Source organism: Silurus aristotelis (genome assembly GCF_946808225.1).
Source record: "Silurus aristotelis genome assembly, chromosome: 14".
Lineage (NCBI taxonomy): Eukaryota > Metazoa > Chordata > Actinopteri > Siluriformes > Siluridae > Silurus > Silurus aristotelis.
The window spans coordinates 8196074-8219230 of record NC_139587.1 but is presented as its reverse complement, the minus strand read 5'-3'; the positions used below and the strand labels follow the sequence as shown (position 1 = coordinate 8219230).

Sequence of the window (23157 nt, the reverse complement as noted above, 5' to 3'; positions counted from 1 at the left end):
AATCAAGGCTATTTTCACGCACACGCGCACACACACACACACACACACACACACACACACGCACACACACTCTCTCTCTCTCTCTCTCTCTCTCTCTTGCACACACACACTAAAGCTTTTTACAGAAACGCAGTGTACACGCACACACACACTCTCTCTCTCTCTCTCTCTCTCGTTCTTTCTCTCTCTCTTTCTCTCTCTCTCTCTCTCCCTTTCTCTTTCTTACACACACACACACACACACACACACACACACACACACACACACACACACACACTAAAGCTTTTTAGGGAAAAGCAGTGCACACACACACACGCTCACACACACACACACACGCAGAGAGAGAGAGAGAGAGAGAGAGAGAGAGAGAGAGAGAGAGAGAGAGAGAGAGAGAGAGAGAGAGAGAGAGAGAGTAAAATTTTCATAAATATGTACGTTATTATTCTTTGGTATGGTCATCTATTTTATTTTATTTTATTTTAATAATTTTTTGTTCAAAAAAGCTGCTTTAGCATCCACCCTGTATCTTGCGTGCATACGACGGGCACGCGCATACGGTTTCCTTGGTAACTCGTGCCTGCGTTGGCGTTCCCGAGAAAGAAAAATAAGACGAAGACCGTGGCGCGTGTGCGTGCGGCGCGCTCCCGTGAAGACCGCGCTGAAAGAGAGAGAGAAAGAGAGAGGTAGAGAGAGAAAGAGAGAGAGAGAGAGCGAGACTTCAAGAACGGGCAAGGAAACGGAACGCGGAGAGCCGGGGAAAATAATCCTGAAAATGCGTCCGGAGGGTAAATGAAGGATGTTTCTTTCCTTCCCTCAGAAAAAAAACGACCGAATGAATTGGAGTGAATGTCGTGAAAAGGGAGAGTCTTAAATTACTGCGTAGGATTGTAGTGAAATAGAGCCGGGTCTTATTTTTTGGGGGGGAAAAAAGAAAAAAATCCAGGAATGGAGGCTTTCATTATAGTTCACCAAAGCAGGTGAGTCGTGGGATCTATTATTTTCTATTTTATTCATTTTTATTTTTGCAATACACATAAATCCTAGTTCAGCTATATATGAAGTGGTGCGGGTTTTTTTTTTTTTTGGAAGAAAAGTAGAAATAGAGGTGAACGGAGTTTTCGTAAGTGATCAAGTGATCAACATCACGCGTTCATCGGTGTCACATCACGCACCGGATTTTGAATGCAGCATGAAGGGATGACAGCGTTCACAAGCGCGTCCAGTTAATAAACCGAATTTGATGTGAAGAAAAAGAGAAATCACTGATTTATTGCTTTTAAGTTACAAGGCGAAGCGTTGAGATGCGCTCACTGCGTCTGTCTGCTGAACACAACTACCCACGGCTCCATCTCTACATCTGTCCACATCTCTCTAACCCTGATCACCTCCAATCATACACACCGGGCAACAGTTGTTCACGTGCGGCTTTGTTGCTTTACATGTTGCTCAGATATCCTTTTACAGTGATGTCATGCCCAGGACCATGAGATTTATTTCGGTTTCATATTTGTAAAGAACAACAACAACAACAACAAATTAGATCTTATGCATCAGCAGAGCATCCGGAAAAAGATATAAAATATTTATTTTTCATCAGATGGTGCAAAGACATCCTACGGATGTCCATAAATTTTTTATGCATGTATTATTTCTTTATTTTTTTAAATGCCATTGCTTCAGGTACTGTACAGTGTTAATAAATAAATAAATAAATAAATAAATAAATAAATAAATAAATAAATAATACTTATCATTATTATTTGTTTATTATTATTTTGTTTATTTCATTTGATTATTTTTTTTAATTTTTTTGCTTTCTTTTTTTTGTTGTTGTATGTGTGTTGCATGCAGATGCATAAATCTGCAGCTAGACCTCCACAGGTCAGTCTTTAGTATCCACAGATGCAGACACAATATGCAAAGATTTGGATGAAATCTAGCCTTCAGGGGGCTTTTGTGACCGCTTCGTGTCCTGGAATTAAAAAGAAATTATTCCGATCATGCAAAGGCCATGCATTGTATACAACTCGGCCACAGTTAGTGATTCGCACGTTGAGGCTAGATCAGTAAAACAGAGCAAGCTTGGCACCTGTTCTGGTTCTGTAATGCATTTTCACAAGGTCAGGCAAAAGTAGCCGGTGTGAATGGAGCACCTCTGAAAGTCACAAGGCTAATAATTTGTTTATGTGCCACGGATGGTTTGCCCTGCGTACAGTTCGTTATCGTAGCCCGCATTAAAAAATTAAAAAATACAAAAAATAAAAATTTTAGCAAAAGGCACCGAATTGCAAAAGAACTGCACAGTCGAGAGACTAATAATGGGTGCCTCTGAGTTGTCATGGAGATATAGTGAATAAGCAATTGTTGCCTGTGAAGCCGAAGCATTAAAGGGATTCTTAGTGCTACTGCATATCCATCTAACCCCTCACTACAGCACTTGCTAAGTGAATAACATAATCATGCCTGTAACACAATCATGCCATGCAGTTCGTACTATTTCATATCTGTATGAATCTTGTGCCCATTATTCCATTTGGGTTAATCAAGTTGTTTCCCATAAAGATGCTTTTTACACCAACCATATTGCACTTTTTAAAACTAGTATATATTTATGCTCGGGCATTTGGTGTCTTGTGAAGGATTATGCACGGTCTTGCTTTTCAATTTCCCCTCTCAGTGTATGTCTCTATTTGTATTCGGGCCTCACTGCCTTGCCATTTTTTTCAGGCTCCAGTTAATTTAAATCCATGCAGTCCTCACTTAGAAATGACTCACAATCACAGTTTGTCTATAATATATGCATAATGTAATATGTTATTTATAATATATCATTTGAAGCAAAATATTGCAAACTACTGGTAGACATTCTTATGACGAAAAGTTCTATTTTAACAACAGGGTCTATTTTATTTAACAGGGTAATGATGGAGAATTTGAACTTAGCGCACCGATGCTAGTTAACACTCCTTCGACTAAACTGCCAATTCTGATCTGCTGGAAGTACAGTTATACATTTGGTTTGAGCTATCATGTGTGGTTGTAAGTTCTGGAATTTTAATAAATGTTTGAGTCATTGAGAGCTGTAAAGGAAAATTTGCACCATGCCAGGTTTAGGGAAAGTAGGTGAGAGTGTAGTAATACTATCAACTATAACAGGAACTGCTTGATAGCAGTGGCAATAGAGAAAATATATTTTGCAGTAATTCTGCAGTGTCAATTTAAATATAGTGTGTTTTTGTTAAAATCTTTCTACAAATCAGCTGTTACACATATTTAATCACTTTCACCACGTTATTAAATCTTTCTCAGGCCGCAATTTCCACCCTTTTTGTCGTTCATTCATTCACAATGCATTTTCAGATGAAGTTTTTGAATGACATTTGCGAATAAATACATGGTAGCATCTGAAATCTAACGTTGACCATAACAGTATATTTTAGAATAATGAACACAAAAGATTTGCCTGACAGAAAGGGAGTGCAGAAGTTCACAGAGATCATGTGAGATAGGTGTGTGTGGTGTCAGATTCCAGATTTACATGCTGACTGGTTCTTGTTCTTTTGGGAAGAAAATGATTGCGTTTCTGTTGTATTTCAGGGGGATAGTTTGTACTTTGATTAAAAGTTAGTGGATGTCATGGCTGTGAATTATCATGCCTGAGATAATTATAGTCTTAATTCATAAATAAATGCAAACGCATTTAAGAGACGGAGGTCATGTGGCTGCCTGGGACACGTGTGACTGCCAAAACACTTACAGTATTTGATCATTTCAAGCACATTTACTTCAGTTTCAAGTACAAATGAACCTGAACATAGTGTCACTTTTGTTTTATATGTGATTGGCCCTGTTCAACTAAGCGTATTAAGTCTATAAAGCATAATAATTTTCATAAATAAAGGTTCATTTCCTGCCTTAGATGTGCTAGATGGTTCAGAGCAAAATGATGGTCTGGCTACATACCTGTCTTATCCAAGATTTATGATTGGGCTGTTTTTCTGTGTGTGTACTATGGCTTTGGAAAAGCTTTATCATGTCACATCAATTCAACTCTCATTGTATATTGGTTATTTATAGCTGTCGTGGTTGTTTTTGGTGCCTTCATATCCCCGAACTCTGAATGTGCAGAATCATTAAAGACACTGAATGGCTGCTCAGCTGCATGTAGCTCAGTCCCATCAAGAAGCCTTTAAGATTCGTTTGTAAACACATGTTAATTGCAGAGAGACCTAATTCTTGCTGCCCATTATCGCCCCTGACTCTGTTATTACAACAAATGAGTGTTTGCTAATGGCACGACATGCCCTCACAATTTCCACAGTGAACCTTACAGAAATGCATAAAACATCTTTGACTAAATGTGTAGAGTCACTTATAAAGAGCGAATAAAATAAGCCTGGCAGTAAGTGTGCAGTAAAATTCTTGCTCGTGTATATTGCACTATGTGGTGACTGAGGTCGAAAGAACTAAAACATCTTAGTTGAAAAAGAAATACATTGAAATATTTCTGACGTCTTTCACTCCTGTGCATTTGAGGCAACAGGCATTTGAGACATTTTTGGCATCGATAGAGCAACCCAGCATTAACTTGGAAAGGCTCCCAACTGTATTGCGAAAAAAAACCCTTTTTTTTTACTGAATATTTATTCCAACATGTTCTTTTTTGATCATAACATCTAATCCACTAGTTTTTATTCACTTATATGCTCTACCTTGTCCTGCGTGGGTCTTTTGCTACAGTTCAGCTTGTACACAAAAATACAGCTCTTCAAGTCTTTAAAAGTGAACAAGTCGGAACAGGCATGCCTTTAAGATTGTAGATATACAGTATGGGAGTTGTTGAAGGTGGAGGTGGTGGTTTGTTTTCAGGTCATCAGTGCATTTGTTCTTCCTTCCTTGCATCTGTCTTTCAAGAAAGATTCTCAGAAACTGAATGATTGTACAATTCATATGGCATTCTCATTGCAACCAGCAGAGAACAGTCAAGGTCACTGCAGTGTCAAATGTCACTGTCAAACTCATTCATCGATACATTTTTCCTGTTTTAAGTGTCGTTTAAGGATATTAAAAGCATACATAATATGAACATGAATAAGCTGACAAGTTGGTTATATATTCTTTTTGTTTCTGAATGATTTTGAGCACGAGTTTTCTGATTCGCGAGAACTTGTGGTGTTGAGTTTTATGTTGAGTTTAAAACTGCGTTTAAACTTTGTCTTCAATAGAGAATGTGAAAACGGCTTGCTTGAACGGGGTTGTATAAAAATGTTGTATGGTGCCGTGAATTGCACCAAAGTGTTTATCCAAAGCATGCATGCCTCACTGCTCGGTGCTCGCAGTCTCAAAGTGCTCTGCACTCTTCCTTGACAATCATAAATACCTTTGTACAATTCACAACACCTTGCACTCAATTTCAATTAACATATACATTATCTCACAAAAGTAAATACACCCCTCACATAAAAAAAAAAAAAAAAAAAAAAGATTTTAGTGTATCTTCTCAATGGGCAATACTAAAGAAATGAAACTTGGATATATTTTAAAGTATTCAGTGTGCAGCTTGTGTAGCAGGACAGATTTACTCTTCTCTAAAAATGACTCAACATACAGCCATTATTGTCAAAATAGCTGGCAACAAAAGTGAGTACACCCTAAATTATAACAGCTGTATGTCACTGAACCCTGCAAAGCCACATATCCTATTCATCATGATTCATGATTTTGTCTGCATGACAGGACCATACAAATGTGTATATATTGTATTAGAGAAGGTAAAATTTCCTGCTTTGAGTACAATTCTCTCATACTGACCACTGGATGTTCAACATGGTACCTCATGGCAGAAAAGAAGAAAACTCTGAGTATTTGAAAATTTGAATTCTTGCTCTCCACAAAGATGGCCTACGCTATAAGAAGATCGGTTACACATTAAAACTGAGTCACAGTACAGTGGCCAGGGTCATACTCAGGTTTTCCTGAAAAACCAGACATATGAGTGCTGCCAGCCATGCTTTAGGGTTTGCAGAGGCGGGAGGTCCTCTTGTCAATGCTCAGACCATACGTTGCACACTGCAACAAGTCGGTTTGCATGGCCGTCCTCCCAGAAGGAAGCCTCTTCTGAAGCTGTCTCACAAGAAAGCCCGCAAACAGTTTGCTGAAGACACCCTGTTCAAAAGCATGAATTATGGAACCATGCCCTGTGGTCTGATGAGATAAACTTGTTTGATTTAGATGGTGATCAGCATGTGTGCCGAACCCCCGGTGAGGAGTACCAAGAAAATTGTGTCATGCCTACAGTCAAGCATGGTGGTGGTAGCATTGTGGCCTGGGGCTGCATGACTGCTTCTGGTACTGGGGAGCTGTGGTTCATCGAAGGAAACATGGATTTTAACATGTACCTCCCTTCAGAAACTAGGCCGAACAGCAGTTTTCCAACATAATAACGACCCCAAACACACTGTCAAGATGACAACTGCCTTGCTGAGAAAGCTAAAGGGAAAGGTGATGGAGTGGCCAAGTATGTCTCCAGAACTGAACCCTATTGAGCGCAATGTGTCTAACATCCAGCATCTCCGTGATGTCATTATGTAAGAGGATCCCAGCAACAACAAGTGCAGTTCTGGTGAGTTTCATGCCCAGGAGAATTAAGGCAGTGCTAGATAACAATGGTGCTCACACTAAATATTGACACTTTGGACACAGTTTTGACATAGGGTGTACTTAATTTATTGCAAACTATTTTGACAATAATGGCTGTATGTTGAGTTATTTTCAGAGGACAGTAAATCTGTACTACTATACAAGCTGCACATTGACTGCTCTAAATATATACATTTCATTTCTGTAGTATTGTCCCTTGAGAAGATATACAAAAATGGTTGTTAAAATATGAGGGATGTACTCACTTTTTTGAGATACCGTATTGTTCATGTATAATAAAACATTGTTTTATATATTATAAAATAATTTTAAAAACAATTGCATTTTATACCTTATATCACACTTTCTTTTCTAGCAAATGTTTAAGTGATACATTTTTATGAATGTTGATTTATTTCTTAATTTTAAATTATTTATAAATTATTATTATTATTATTATTATTATTATTATTATTATTATTATTATTATTATTATCATAGCTTTCTTTTAAATTACAACGGGAATCCACCATTTTCTAACCGAATCTTACATGGACTCTTATTTACTTTGTTTGCACCACAGCATAATGGAGAAAAACATCCTTCCTAGTGCTCACAAGAATAATGTCGAGAGACATTTGCAATTCAGCCCCAGAAAATGCACGCCTGCCTTGTGTGTTCTCTTTTTCAGTGTCATCTGCTAATGTTTGCTCTGTATTTTTAGCCAAGATTAAAGCATTGGCACAGTTGGCTGTGTTTGGGAACATGGGCAGCCATTATATAAAAGTGCACTTCTTTTTTTTTTTCATTAAGCATTGAAGTATTGTTATATTTGTGTAAAGTCTATGAGCACTGCACCATAGTCACATGGTTTTATTTCAAAATTATTTGATTGTATTATTTTTTTTTTTTTTTTGGCTCATTCTGGAAAATCACACACACACACACACACGAACACACACACACACACACACACACACACACACACACACACACACACACACACACACACACACACACACACACACACACAGGATATGGATAGCTTTGGGTACTTTTTGTGCCCAAGCTTCTGGTCTGGTTGCCTACATATATAGAGGTCCTTCAAGCAGCAAGTCTTTCAAGAAGCAAGTCATTGGTGATTAAATATATGCATGTGCCTTCTGAATTTTGTTCCAGTTTACTAAGAAGATCTCACATCATAGCATCTTAAAGTGGCTTTTTAATTAGTTTTCATGCATGGTTTAAAAGGTTAGTATTATATGAAAGGGTCGAAAAAGTTTCAAAAATGGATACGCCTCACATGGCAATTATGGTAAAATTACTATATAACTCATAAGTGGCGTGGTTTTGAACGTTCTTCCAGTTTCCCTGACAGACAATATGCATTCAAGGTTATGCAAGGGATAATCCACAGCGTTGCTTCAGGTTGTTCTTTGCCTCTGCATCATGTATTAAAATAGTGTAATGTACACCTAGCCATGGACTGTCCTGCTCACATCATGGTCATTTGTTAGAATTTACCATTTTTATCTCTGTTATCAGTAAAACATACTGATAACACAAAAACTATTTTAATCAATATTTAGTTGAAGAGAGAGAGTTTGTGCATGTGGGAATTGTGTATGCATGTGAGGCATCTACTATCAATTAAGCTGTTGCCTTTAACACCTTGTGCCATTTTATTGTAATATCTACTATTTTTTTTCTTTTTCTCTAGTTCATGAAATACATCTTGTGCATCAGACGATTTATGAAAAAATTGCCCTATTATAATGACAAAAATGAAGCTCATTAATTAGTGAATGTTTACACTAGCAGTCTCACTGTATGCAACTGTGGCTTTATGCTGCTGTGGTTTACAGTCATTTGTAAGGCAGCACATTATTTCAGAACTTTGCATAAACTGACCATTTATATGACAATTTGAGTGCACGCATTTCAGCCAATGAGAATGGAGTACAGTCAAACCCTGATAATTCGTGGTTCGGAGCTCGCGGCTCGGAAAATCTGCGGGTTTTCATTTGGACCCTAACTGACAGCAAGTAGCGGATTATCTTAAAATCCGCGGGAATCCGCACCGGCACCGAATGTTCAGGAGCGTTAGAAATAACATTTAAAAATATGTTTTCACTAACAAATTTGATAACATTTTTAAAATACATTATTGTAATAAAGTGACATAATGTCTAGATGAATTCACTAAGGTACCATAGAGGCTGCGTGGGATCCAAAACTTTCGGATTTTTGGAACTCTTAGAATGTACACATAACCACGCGAGTTCTGAGGGACCACTGTATTCAGAAAGACCATGGTTCAAATTCAATACATCTACACAAATCACACAGCATTAAATCGCTCAGTCTTTCTGTTTACGTTTATTGATCCTCTTGACAGGCATTCATTGAACACACCTTCTCACACCTCAAGGCCATTTGAGTTACACAGACATGTTTGCCTCTGTAGTAAAGCACAAATATCTGACACACCATGATCAACAGCCAGCTCTGCAGAAACTGGCTTAACCTAGCTTTAATACTAATCAGAATCTAACCAAGAGGTCAATGCAGTGAACCAGCAACTGCTATTCCAATGGGTCTTATGGCACTTTCACATTAATTAGAGGTACACCACATTCATTCTCCAATGTCTATAAAGCTGACAAGCAGTGGTACAGCGTGATACCTTGTTTTTTTTCCCATGCTATCAGAATAAGCAAAATTAAAAGTCAGGCAGAACTTTGGTGCTTTTTTGCTAGACATGAACACCTAATTATACCTTTTCAGTGCTTTCTCCATATTTCTAAGTAAAGACCACTTTCACATTAATCCATTTGCACTCATTGTAACTCACTAATGAATATCATAAGTACTCTCTGAGACCTGCATGCGTGCACACACACACACACACACACACACACACACACACACACACACACACACACAAAGTAGACAGGTGGAGCAAGAAGTTGCCTGCAGTATTCCAGCTGAACATTGCTGTTGAACATTGGCGACTACAAGACTCTAGAGACTAACTGTCAATGGAAAAGGTCAGTAGGGTTAAGACTAGACTTAACAAAAATATATAATATTCATGTGTGCACAGGGAAAAAAATCATTTATGATCTTTAGACATATTTAGTAAGTTAGAAGATTTTACAAAACAAGCAATTAAAGAAAGGGAATAAAATCTTGAAATCTTTTTAGTATTTATATGATTGTAGCCTCTATAGCGCACACACCTTTCACTATGTTGGTGCAGTAAAGGTATATACGTATGTACAAAAAATTGAAATGCTTCTTTCTGAATGATCTCTTAGTTATATGCACATGCATATGAAGTGCAAAGCAGGGGATAATTAGCCCTGAATTTGACTCTTAAGTTGCAGCCACTTAAAATGCAAATGATCCCAAATTCTTGGGGAGTCTTAATCGGCCCACACAATGGCAGCGAGCGGCAACTGCGAGCGCTGATACAGCAAAAATGAAATGAAAGCTTTTAAAAAGCCCAGACAAATTAGCATGCATCAGGAGATGTAAGGGAAGAAGGCCCATAAGCCTGTCATCTCTGTCAAAGGATATAGAATGATAAATGAGGCAAACAAAAAATCTGCTCCGAAAGAGGGCTTTGGGTCCAATGCGAGATACAGCTACTAAAATGTCAAAACACGATTTATTTTGACAGGTGGACCACCAACATTTGTGTCTTAGCTTTGTAAAGTGTGTTGAATATAATTCAAGACGATTTGCAATATTTATTTTTTTTTTACATTGGAATCATTTTAAGGTTTGGGAAACAAACACAATGGATTGGCCAAATAGTTCCAGTCGGAAACTTTATTTCAGATAACTGAATCCAATTCTAGCGAATGTTTGTTGTATTAAAATTCTCATTATAGTAAGGAATAGAAATGCAACACCGTGTGAAGAAACAATTGCTCTGTGGTAGGTATTTTAAAGGCTAGTCCATTAACCTGTAAAAAAAAAAAATACGGTTGTCAAGAAGCAATAGTTGTTTTTTCTTTGGCTGTAATACCCCCTTTTAATAAAGTTTCCCAGACTAGATCATATGCATAGTAATAATAATTATAATAATAATACGTGATCCTATGTGATACTATAAAAAAAATTATATTTCATCTACAATCACCAATAATTCAACACAATTATACAGCAGTGTAAACGCATGAAATCATGCATATATAGAAAAATTGTTAGGTGTGCTGATACAGTATCTCTTACACAAAATGGAGCAAAAAAACCAAACATACAAGGTGAACTGAAAACCGTGTTAATGCAAGTTCTAAATAACGGTACACGCATTCAGGGTGTAACGGTACATGCATTCATACTAAAATTGTTTTGGACAGCGCTTTTGGGTCGGTACACCTGTGTACTGGATGCAATCCTTTTTACGTGCGGAACATAGTTGAATCTAAGTTCCCTCAGCAACGTATTAAGTGGCAGACCAAAAGTTTGTTTAGTCTCTACCTCGCACTTTGAGCGCATTTTTATTATTAAACTTGAAAACATACAAAACAATGCCAGGGGTATAAAAAATATACTAGAGATGGCACAGTATCACTGTGGCTACTCACTTCATACCGGAAATTATATTTGTTATGCAATTAAACGCTAAGCAGGAAGTGGCTATCGGCTAACACTAGCGCTTTGGATTTTTTAGCGTTTTATGTTGAACTTCAAGAATTTCTCTTAAAAGGAGAACATCCTGACAACTCCGCTTATCGAGGGAGTGAATAAATGAAGGATGGAAGGAATGAAGACGTGTTAAAGTATGCTAGAATATATCTTTAGAAAATTAAATATTAAATATAACACACACACACACACACACACACAAACACACACACACTTGCATACACATCTGTATTACTCAAATGGTTTTAATGAAAGTAAACTATTAAATTAAATTTACATTTATTTAATGTCAATTGTGCCAATTTAATTAATTAGTCATTTAATCAATATAATAAAAAAATTTGCATTCATTTGATTGATTTTATTTTAATAAAATTATGTTTTTCATCTTCTTCGCTTAAAAACCGAGGTACATACCGAACCGTGAATGTTGTGTACCGTCACACCCCTAGTTAACACTGCCCAAAATGTGGCAGAAAGAGAGACAGATAGGGATCCTAAAGGAATTCAATAACATTGAGGTCAGAGATTTATAGCAGGCCACACAAGAGCCACTCCAACCCATGTAAACCATATCTTCAAGCTTGCTTTGTGCACAGGGTCATTGTCATACTGAAAAAAGGTTTGGGTCTCCTAGTTCAAGTGAAAGGAAAAGTTAATGCTATTGCATCCAGAGACAGCCTATACAATTGCTTGCCTCCAGATTAAACCACATATGTCTGGAAAAGTCAGCTGTCATACTTTTCTTCATTTATTGTGTTTAGATTATATTGTAAAATGCAGCAATTTATACTGATATTTCTTCATAATGCAAAGAAATCAACAAGAAGTGAAGTCCACAATGCAAGTAGAAGTAGTATTTGACTTCACAACCACTAAAACCACTGGTCTGTTTTGCGTTGTCTTATTGGCAAAGTCATGTCTCTTAACAGCTGCCAAGTTTACAAATGGACCAGCTATTCCACCTTGCATTATGTGCAATTTGCCATTTCATCTTTCGTTTCTTTCTTCATCCATCATTCATGCCAGTGTCCTCTAGAAATCAGCTCTAATTATGATTACAGCATGGCGGGATGACTGGAATTTCGGCAGCTCCTTAAAACCCTGTCCTTCGCTCCACATCCATTTGTTTAGTTCTTTATCTGGGTTATGGAGCAGAGAATAGACGAGCGAGGACGGCCTTTGTGCTCTGTAGTCCTATGCGATAAATTAGCAAAGATAAGGCCCGGAGAGTCTGCATCCGGAGGCTATCATTGATCTCTAAGGGCAGGCTTTTAAAAAGCTTACTAAAAGCTGCAAGCTAGAAGATGTGCTTTTAGTCTGTTGTGAATGGGCTACATGGAAGAACCTTTCTTTAATCTTATATGCAGGATATACAGGACAATCATTCAGAGTCTAATCACGTTCATGCTTTGAACAAGTTCAAGTGGGTCAGTGGATCAGTCATTTCATTAATATGAGTGAGAGAAATAATAAAAAAAGAGAGAACTGAGCAAATGTATTGTAATGGTATAATGCATTTGTAGCTGACACTGGAAATCCCACCCTGATACAAAAGTACTAGTAGTGTATGTTGCATATCAATTATACAGCTGTTGGTTTATTGTAACCAAAGCTTTCTCTGAATCTCTCATTATGGGAATACAGTAGCCACATACCGACAGCACAGGGGAGGCAATTAGCTCCAGACGGTGTGTGATTCTTCTCCGCCCTTCTCTTCCCTCACCGGAAAGTCCGGTTATAGTTATGGGTCTGCTCCATCACTCAGAAACAACAGACAAAACCCTCAAAGGCATGTTATACAAGACAACAGAGAAGTGGGTCAGGACATAACGATCTATGTTGTGCCTGAATAACGCAGATGTGGGATGTTGAGGTCACGGCTACTGGTGAAGGCTTGCAACGCTTCGAGTTTGCATATTTAAATAAATTAAATCTCCTGAGTAGCACAGGCAATATTGGTGGAGGAAGAAATAATATTCTGAAATGGCTTCAAGTTCGAAAGGGTCAGTTAGCATTAGACCGTTCTTATTTGCCGGAATTGTTGAGTGAGCTCGTTCTAGGAAGCTGTGAATGAATGTCTCAAGATAGGAATATCAGCACAGTGGAAAGACACTCCACAAGGACCCTTATGTGAGCTTATGGACTCATTCTCATACATGGTGACAATATGTTTGGCTTTCACTTATTCCCCCCAGGGCGTAGGATTGACGGATGAGCATTTGATTGTATTCACCCAACAAGAAGCTTTCAATCTTCCTTCAATAGGTTAATGAGATACCCACGGGTGTCATTATAGTACGCCGGCGGAAGATAGCAATGAATCAGCAGAATAAAGAGAAGATAGTGAGACAATGCCTGATAGTGTAAGAGCTTGGGAAGAAAAGGGGGAATTCAATTCAAAGGTGTAATTTGAGTATGGCATTTAGCGTAGCTGGGTTTTTTAAAGCAAATCGGAAGAATAAAGACTGAAGATTTAAACTGAAACCAATAAGTAAAATAAAGTATATAATTATACTAAATAACACAAAGATATTTGTAATTGAGATCAAAAGATGACTATATCGTTCGATAGCTCAGATTTCCACCTTTTTATGTAACCATAGTATAGATAGTGTATTAATATTTAGTTGCATATTCCTTGCACATCAAAATTTGCATAGCTTGTCTTAGTCATTGTTTGCTTTGTGAAAATTTCTCACAACAGTCTCCTCTTCAGGAGGTGAAATGCTGCTCAGCTGGGTTAAAGTCTGCTGACTGACTTAGTTAATATAAAAACTTTAAATAAAAAAAAAACAAAAAAACAACCCCTCTCTGATGTTTTGGCAGTGTGCTTTGGGTCATTGTCTATTGTCAATAAAAATGTGTGGATATGTTTCAGAAGCAGCCATGCAAGCCCAAGTCATGACAGGCCTCCAACATGTTTAAACAATAAGATTGTATGTTCTGGATCATGAGCAGATCCTTTCTTTCTCCACACTTATCCCTTTCCATCAATGTATAAATTTGTAATTTATTAGTGAATTTCTGTTAAATACAATTTAATATTCAGATTAATTTTTTACTGCTGACAATTGGTTTGCATCCGCTGGTATGGCCTCAATATTTCTGTTCTTGAAAGAGATTTTGTCGCATGATGCATTGTGATATTTTTATACATGTCTTGTGGATGTTGTTTCTGATGCCACTGACTGATGTTTAGGTTTCTCCACAGCTATCACAAAGTTTCTGTAATAATCTGTTGTTGTTTTCATTGGCTGACCTGCTCCATGTCTGGTTGTTAATATACCTTTGGGTTCTTACATTTTTAGGGCACTCCTTAGTTATGCCCGATGCCCCAACTTTCCTTTTTTCAGTTTCAAAATGACTAGCTTTTCTTCTACAGACAGCTATTTCATTTTTATGTAGGTTTATTCTTTTTGAAGACATATGCACTTTTTACAGGCAAAACACAGACCTCAGACTAGAGGTAAAGATTCAAAGCTATTTATTTTTTTAGACAATCAATTTAACAGGGCACACCTGGGCAACAATAAACACCTGCCAATCACATTCTCCAATATTCTTGATTGCTTGATAATTGGATGGTTCATTTAAACTTGGCTAAGATGTAAAAATGTAGTTGGAAAAATAAGTAATTTTTTTGTAATTGGTTTGTATTTGGTATTGCTATTTCTAGTCCACTTGAATAGGACAGTACAGTTAGGGACTGGTGACTATTGTCTTAATACTCCATCGTTTTGAAATTCTATTTTTATGGTAAGATGTAAATGTTATGATTATCCAAAAACATTTATTTCTTTATGCACAATACACGTACATAGTTTTAGTAGTCATGACATTTATGCAGAGATGACATTTGTTATATTCATTTACATCATAGCATACTACTTTATCCAGAGGGACTTAAAATTTTTGAATTTATTTAAGCTGAGTAGTTGAGAGTTATGGGCTGTGTTTAAGGGCCCAGCAGTGGTGGTGTTGGGAATAGAATTAAAAAGTCTAGCTTACTATGCATTAGCTATTAGGTGAAAGGTATTTTCCATTTAAAATAAATATGGGTTGCATGTTGTATGCTGGATCCCTTTTTTGCTATCAGTGATGGGCACATGACATGCAGTAAACTGATCAGGCATAACTTTATGATCACCTGCCTAATATTGTGTTGATCCCCTATTACTGCTAAAACAGTCCACAGAGATTTAATAGCATTAACTTCTTCAGCAATTTGAGCTACAGGAGCTCATCTGTTTGATCGGAACACACGGGTCAGCCTTTTTTCTCCACGTGCATCAGTGAGCCTTGGCTGCCCATGATCCTGTTGCTGGTTTACCACTGTTCCTTCCTCATACCCCCATTGATAGATACTGACCACTGCAGACCTGGAAACACCCCGCAAGAGCTGCAGTTTTGGAGATGCTTTAACCCAGTCGTCTAGCCATCACATCAATATGCTTGTTAATTTTTCCTGCTTCTTACATTTTAACTTTGAACACAAAATGTTCACTTTCTGCTCAATATATCCCACCCACTAACAGGTGCCATGATAAAGAGTTAATCAGTGTTATTTACTTTACCTGTCAGTGTTCATAAAGTTATACTTGATCGGTGTATCATGTGCTTGATTTACAGTAAAGAACAAAAAGGAAGACTTCTACGGCGCATCTACATTTTGCCATATGACATTATACATTATCCCTGCTAAGAAAATGCAACCAACTTTGAAATATTACAGAAAGAAAGAGACACACCATTAATCATATTTTAAACCTGTTTCAGTCCTGGACACACATTATTTTATTCTTGTATTATTCTCTTGCCATACCATAGAATTACTGGAAATCACACTGTTGCAAGATGACTCTGTGGTATTATATGGATTTAGGCTGTTCTGGCAAGATGGAGTATTGTTTCCCCTTGTTTTTCATCCGGATAGATAATGGGTATCCTGGGCTTTGCCAGAAATCCACTTGAATTCTCTTTTCACATTTCCAGTACTTAAGTGTGTCCTCAGTGAGATTAAATTGTAATTAAAGCAGATATAATCAAAATCTGATCTGGATCATATCCATATTGTACACCAGCTAGATGCTAATGGAACAATCATATACCAACACGTCTAAAAGTACAAGTTAATAAGACACTAAAATTTTAGCCACTGAAAATCTTTATTGCAAATTGTCTGCTTTATTTTGTATGGAAGAAAAAGGCACTTTCACACTTTCAATGTGAATCTAATAAATACAACACATTGCATATATGTAAGCAATAAAATAAAAAAATAATCCATATGGCTTCTTTTTAAGGTCTGATAAGTTGTTACTGTAAAAAAAATAAAAAGGTTATTGTGCAGTTTTGCAAAGTTAATGACTTTTCAGTATTTTCAGTATTTTGGGGATTTACCTTCAGAATTCAGCAACACTGTGGTGTAAATTTGGTATAAATATGATGCATTGTAATATAATGTGATGATACAATTGATAAATAGATTAAATAGAGATAAATTAAACGATTAATACAAATGGCAAAATGAATGAATAAAATAATTAAAAGTTTAACTAAACACATAATGAATTTGAAAATGCTGATTATTTAAAAATCCCTTTTTATTTACGATGTTTTAATATTATATTGGAACATGGCCACTATTTTGAGTCATGGCAAGTAACAGAGTGTCTTGCTAAACTAGTTGAAGTGAGATTTAATGAATGTAAGCCCATATATTCAATTTATTTTGAGGTTTTAAAACCCAGAAGTCCAAATCTGTATAAAAATAAGTGTTTTTAATTATTAAAAGAAACATTAAATGTAGCAGTGAAATAACTCTGATCATTTATGAGGCAGATGTGGTGTGTTGGATGTGTAAAAAACATCATGTAATTATGGATATCTGGGCATCAATTCCAAAGAAGAAATGACAGTAATACGGACATGATCTTAATGTCAGACATGTTTCCACTTATTTCAATATAATTAGCTTTTTTATTTAGATGGCCTCTTCATAGCTTTAACTCAACTCTAAAGATGCAGTGTGTTTACATAATTTAAATGATTCTAGGTCTAATTTATTTCCCTAAACATTTGTGGCCAAAGTCCAAGAAGAAACCAGCCTTATCTAAAGTATCATTTAATGCTGGCATTCATTGAAAGCACAGGTTTTGGAGATGATCAAAATGGTATCTATGTCATTTATGGGGAAATAAAAGATGCCCTTTTTACTTGATTTAACATGCAAAGAACAATTTGATAAGTAAATTAAAAACCCGTCATTAAGATGGACATGATACGACTCATGATTCGACTCTCGCATGCCAAAATTGAGTCATCCATCTCAACATGACAACAAAATTGGAGTTAGATTGTTTATCACGCCACCTCTAAAAATGGATTGATCATATGTTATAAATATAAACACATCACACCTGCTGTCTCTCCGGACGTGATATGAGTACACTGACTGAATTCAAATGTCAAAAGACAGAAAAAGGAACTATATTTCCATGCGGTGTGTTATGCCACAGATGAATTTTAACATGCTTTATTCTTTACATAACTCGAGAAAACCAAAAGTGAAGGATGTCAGTAAAAAACAATGATAGCTATATAACAGTGCAGTTAGAAATTATGTCACTGAATAATCAAGCCCATAACTAAATGACGAAATGAGGCAAAAAAAAATTTGTGACTTTATTGTATTAAGCAGATTTTACTGTAATAGTAATATTAATATACAGTTTACTATATACAGTATAACGACAAATGTTTTGGGACACTCAACTTGTCTTCCCCGAATTGTTGCCTCAAAGGCAATCATTAAACAGGAGGTCTGGATATATGGCATTAAATTTTCCTTTCACTTAAACTAGGAGACCCAAACCTGTTCCAGCATGACAGTGTCAATGTGCACAAAACCAGCTCAGAAGATATGCATGTTTACAAATACACGCTTGTATACAGTTACTTTTTTTGCACATTGTACTGTATAACATATTATACAGTAGGTTTACTGGTTGTTGCTATTTTGTGTTTTGTGTATCTGTCGAACACTGTCTTGCTTAGTCTGTCTGCACAGTCTTATGTCTGCACTGTTTGCACTCGGTTGCCAACGATGCACTTTATGTGGCGAGGACACTTACTTTAGTCCTTGGCTCTGTGTACTGTTATCTAGCTCTATGTTGTGTGATGTAGATCTATGTTGTTTTAAGTAGCACCATGTTTCTGGAGAAACATTGTCTCATTTCACTGTGTACTGTGTCAGCTATATATGGTTAAAATGACAATACAAACTTCTTGACTATATAAATATATGAATAGAGAGATTGAGACTAATTATTTCTGCAGTCAGTCTACTGTTAAAATTGACAGCTTGTGCTTTCCTCACACAGTGAATATTATTTCAATCAAGTCATTTCAAAGTAGTATTTTTTAATATTATAATGAACACTTATAATACATGGCCTTAAGCATTAGAAGACTCACTGAATTAATCACTTCTTTCCACACCTTGTCTATTGAGTCTAAAGCGATGCTGCCCTAGACAGCATTTCCTGTTTGTGTGATATGATTGCTGTCATTTAGTTTATACTTGGAATAATTTGATAAAGTATGACTAATGTTATTTCCATAAATCAATTAGGATACAAATATAGAGAAGATAGAAGTTTGCTTTGGAGATGGCACAGAGATGGTATCAGAGTTAGCCAGAACTCCAAATCTAGTTTATAGTGTAAATATATATATATATTTTTAAATATAAAAATAATTGGCAGGATTTGTGGGATTTTTGAAGAAAATAAAGGTGGATTTAGAAGTAAAAATAGCTTGTAGGTTAGTATTGAATGTTTTTATGGTTTATTTGTTGTTAATGCACTTTAAATGGATATAAAACTTTTGCTTTTAGATAGCTGGTGCATTACAGTTATATTGGAATAGAAAATGCTAGAGCTTTAACTTTAAGATACAGACAAAAGAGAAACATATTTTAATTTGGGAGAAACTGTGTGTAAATATGAGGTCACCACACAATTGTTTGTCACACTATTACTGTGCTATTAAGGCAATTCACACAAAATAACATAATCTATCCTAAAAACATTTAAAGCGATCAGTTTCCTTATAGTTGTGTTACAATAGTGTACCACACCCTTTATTGGTGGACATGTCCTTACCTTGGAATTGGGGTTATAGTAAAAATAGAAAGCTCGCCTTCAGTGCATAATATGTGCACGCTGATGAATTAGTAGTTCTGGGTCAGTGTCACAGTGGTCTGGTTGAAGGAGACAAGAAAATAGAGTCATTAGAGAAAATCCCAAGACTCTGTCTGGCATAGAAAGCGCCTGTGCGTGGGTTGCGAGAAAGAGTGTGTTCGGTGAAAGGAAAGAATATGTATGCATTTCGATTCCATTTACACCTGGATGTGGTACAACATATCCCATAATCTCCTCGCTGAGAAACCAGCCCGATCGATGCAACCTAATCTTGCTTTTCATAAAGAAATGGGCAATTGACATAGCTGGGTAACAGAAGGATCAGATACGGCATTGTATAAGTAGTGAAAACACGTTTAGCCGAGGATATATTCTAAGCACCCATTTCACTTCGAGTCCATGGCCACATCAACTCTAATGAGAGAATCCATATCCCCCGAAATGGCCGTGGAATACAAATTTGCACTTGGCCACATTATGACACCTATAGGACACCGTTTAGCCATTTTTCTCTATTAAATATTTTCACCTCCGTTTGGTACCTCAACCTTGAATTACTTCCACCCCTTTGGTTAGCAGAGGGATATCTAAAAGCCACCTGTGAAAATTTGAGGGTTCCCAAGGAGTGTGTGTGTTCACGGCAATAATGGTAGTAGACAGCTCATTTCTGCAGAGTGAAATAGCAGGCTAGAGAAGGCACTCTGCAGAGAGTATTGTCGAAAGGAAAAAAGTACGAAGAAGAAAGATAGAAGAGAGGGACGATTGACAAGGTTCACTGCAAAGCAGCCAAGCAAAAGATGGCTAAGCTAGGATTAGCCTCTGGACATGTGCAAACAGATGATAAAATGGAAGGCACCGGGCTGAATGCGAGTTTCCCAGACACATAAAAAAAAAAATTCCCATTTTAATACAGTTTATTGGACCTTTATTGTTTTTTCATCATGATTTGGAAGTGTGTATCTGCTTCTGTGGGCATAGTGCAAAAAGTGGTCACATGCAGCACAGAGGAGGATATTGTTTCACTTGCAGTAAGCTCTGTGCAACTGATATGGCATTTGAATTTGGCAATTTGCGATATCAACTAATATGTATCTTCTTGATTGATACAAAATTGGTTTGCTCATTAAGCAGCCTGCTATCTAATCAGACAGCAAAATAAGATATTAGTTGCCAAGTCAGGTTGGTTTCAACATACAAAATTGTATATGTAAATTTTCAAAAAACAGTTCATAAGTACCTGAACATTTGCACTTACATTTTCTGCCTGTTTTGAAAAGGAAATTGCATTTGAATACAGTAGAAGAAGACTCTAGGCAAATGTTATCATCTATGGCTTATATAACACGCATCACTTGACCAAGCTAACAAGTTCATACCATTTTTTTGAATACCCTGCAGACAATTGGAGAGTTCCTTAAAAAGAAACAGCAAGGGGAAGTAGATAAGTGCATGTTAAAAGCAGAACTGGAACACTCCAAGCATTTCTGAGCCTTATGCTAATCTTACATAATGCTAATATGTAGTTATTATACTGTACATTCCTATATAGTTTTGGTAACAAATGTACAGATTTAACACATTTAACTACTAACTAATGAAATGAATAAATAAGTATAATTAGTAAATGCTTTTATTTAGTTATTGGCTAATCAACTTACAGCTGTGATTGTTTCATATAGCATTGCAAGTTGTTTTCATTAATAAATTAAGGAATAAAGCACTATGGGGAATGCTGTTAAAGGAAAAGAATCAACATTGGTGTTCTAGAATGTGGTACCGAATTGATTTGGAAATAACATTACCTGAAGTTTTTAATCTCTATAAGTTATATGTAGAATTGATCTGGAATTAATATTGTGACACATGCAATAATTTTGGAGTGGATCTGAATAGATTCAAGGTCGCAGTAAGGTCACATGTCTGAAATAGTTTTCCTTTAATAGCTTCCCCCCCATTTAAATTATATTTTAGGATGATTCAAGGCACACAAATGAACAGAAAGAAATACTAATCGACTGTAAAAGCATCACCATCAACTCTTTATGTATCTGCAAGGTATCCTGGTTTTATCTATTTGGTCATGTTGTATTTTTTAATTATGTCAATTTAATTACAATAAATTACATACAGTACAGACCAAAAGTTTGGACACACCTTGTGTGTCCAAACTTTTGGTCTGTACTGTATATATATATTATATATAAAGTACAGACCAAAAGTTTATATATATATATATATATATATATATATATATATATATATATATATATATATATATATATATATATATATATATATATACAGTACAGACCAAAAGTTTGGACACACCTGCTCATTCAAAGAGTTTTCTTTATTTTCATGACTATGAAAATTGTAGAGTCACACTGAAGGCATCAAAACTATGAATTAACACATGTGGAATTATATACATAACAAAAAAGTGAACTGAAAATATGTCATATTGTAGGTTCTTCAAAGTAGGCATCAAGAGAATGCCAAGAGTGTGCAAAGCAGTAATCTAAGCAAAAGGTGGCTACTTTGAAGAACCTACAATATGACATATTTTCAGTTGTTTCACACTTTTTTGTTATGAATATAATTTCACATGTGTTAATTCATAGTTTTGGTGCCTTCAGTGTGACTCTACAATTTTCATAGTCATGAAAATAAAGAAAACTCTTTGAATGAGAAGGTGTGTCCAAACTTTTGGTCTGTACTGTACATACATACATACATACATACATACATACATACATACATACATACATACATACATACATACATACATACATACATAAATACATACATATATACCTACAAACTGCACACTAACACTATGGCCAATCTCGGTAGTGCAATCGAAGCCTAGACCCCAGTGTGGGGGACTTATTCCAAAGTACAAGAATTTAAATAATCATACAGTGATTTGTTTTCATGTTTTGAAAGATTTTGCCATACTTATCAATTCTATGTATACTCTAGTATTTGCTATCTAGGGTTATATGAACTTTAACCATGCATAAACATGTCTCTCTTTATACTACTGCTGTATTTTCAAATCAGGAAAGCAGAGTCCTGAATCTTAAAACAAAGGATGTTGGAAATGTGGAGTGTTTCTCAGGGGAATGTTCTTGGCTTTGTCTCTCCTTGGCCCAATTTCCTCCTTGCTGGCACATAAAGAGAGAGAAGCTACAGAGCAACGGCATGAGGCACAAGACAGAGACTAGTTGAAGGCATTTTCATTAAAGGCATTTTACTTTCTGTGTTTTATATAACTAGATTTTCAGCTGCTATGAAATTCTGCACTTAAAAGCATATTGAGGGCAGAGAAAGGTTAGAATCGGAATCTAGTCAATATATTTGACATGGCTTAATGATCAGATGATTAGATCAGTTCTTAGATTGGGTTTTAAAAGCTTCTGGTCACTGACCCTATGTTCACATTTGGAAATGATAAGTTGCTCCTGATGCTTGTGCTTTGTCTCTGGGTGTGTAAGGATTACACTACTGTTGCATGTAGGTGTGCAATGTTCATTTCTATATCTTCCACAGGAAAACAGATAAACAAATAATTTAATGCAATTGTTGCGAAAACTGTTTTATTTTAAGTTATATGCCGGGATTTATTCTTCAATTTGCTTTATTACTTAC

At 36.2% G+C, this 23157-nt stretch overlaps 1 protein-coding gene across 2 annotated transcripts in view; it reads left to right on the top strand.

The window, feature by feature from the left end:
- The first annotated feature begins 252 nt into the window (after positions 1-252).
- Positions 253-23157, top strand: part of nlgn3a (neuroligin 3a) — a 157487-nt gene continuing 134582 nt past the window's right edge. The window contains exon 1 of one of the 2 annotated variants that reach the window (XM_083560273.1): positions 253-978. The gene's annotated coding sequence lies outside the window, so the exon portion shown is untranslated. The remainder of the gene's footprint in view (positions 979-23157) is intronic. The other variant, XM_083560274.1, reaches the window with a different exon arrangement.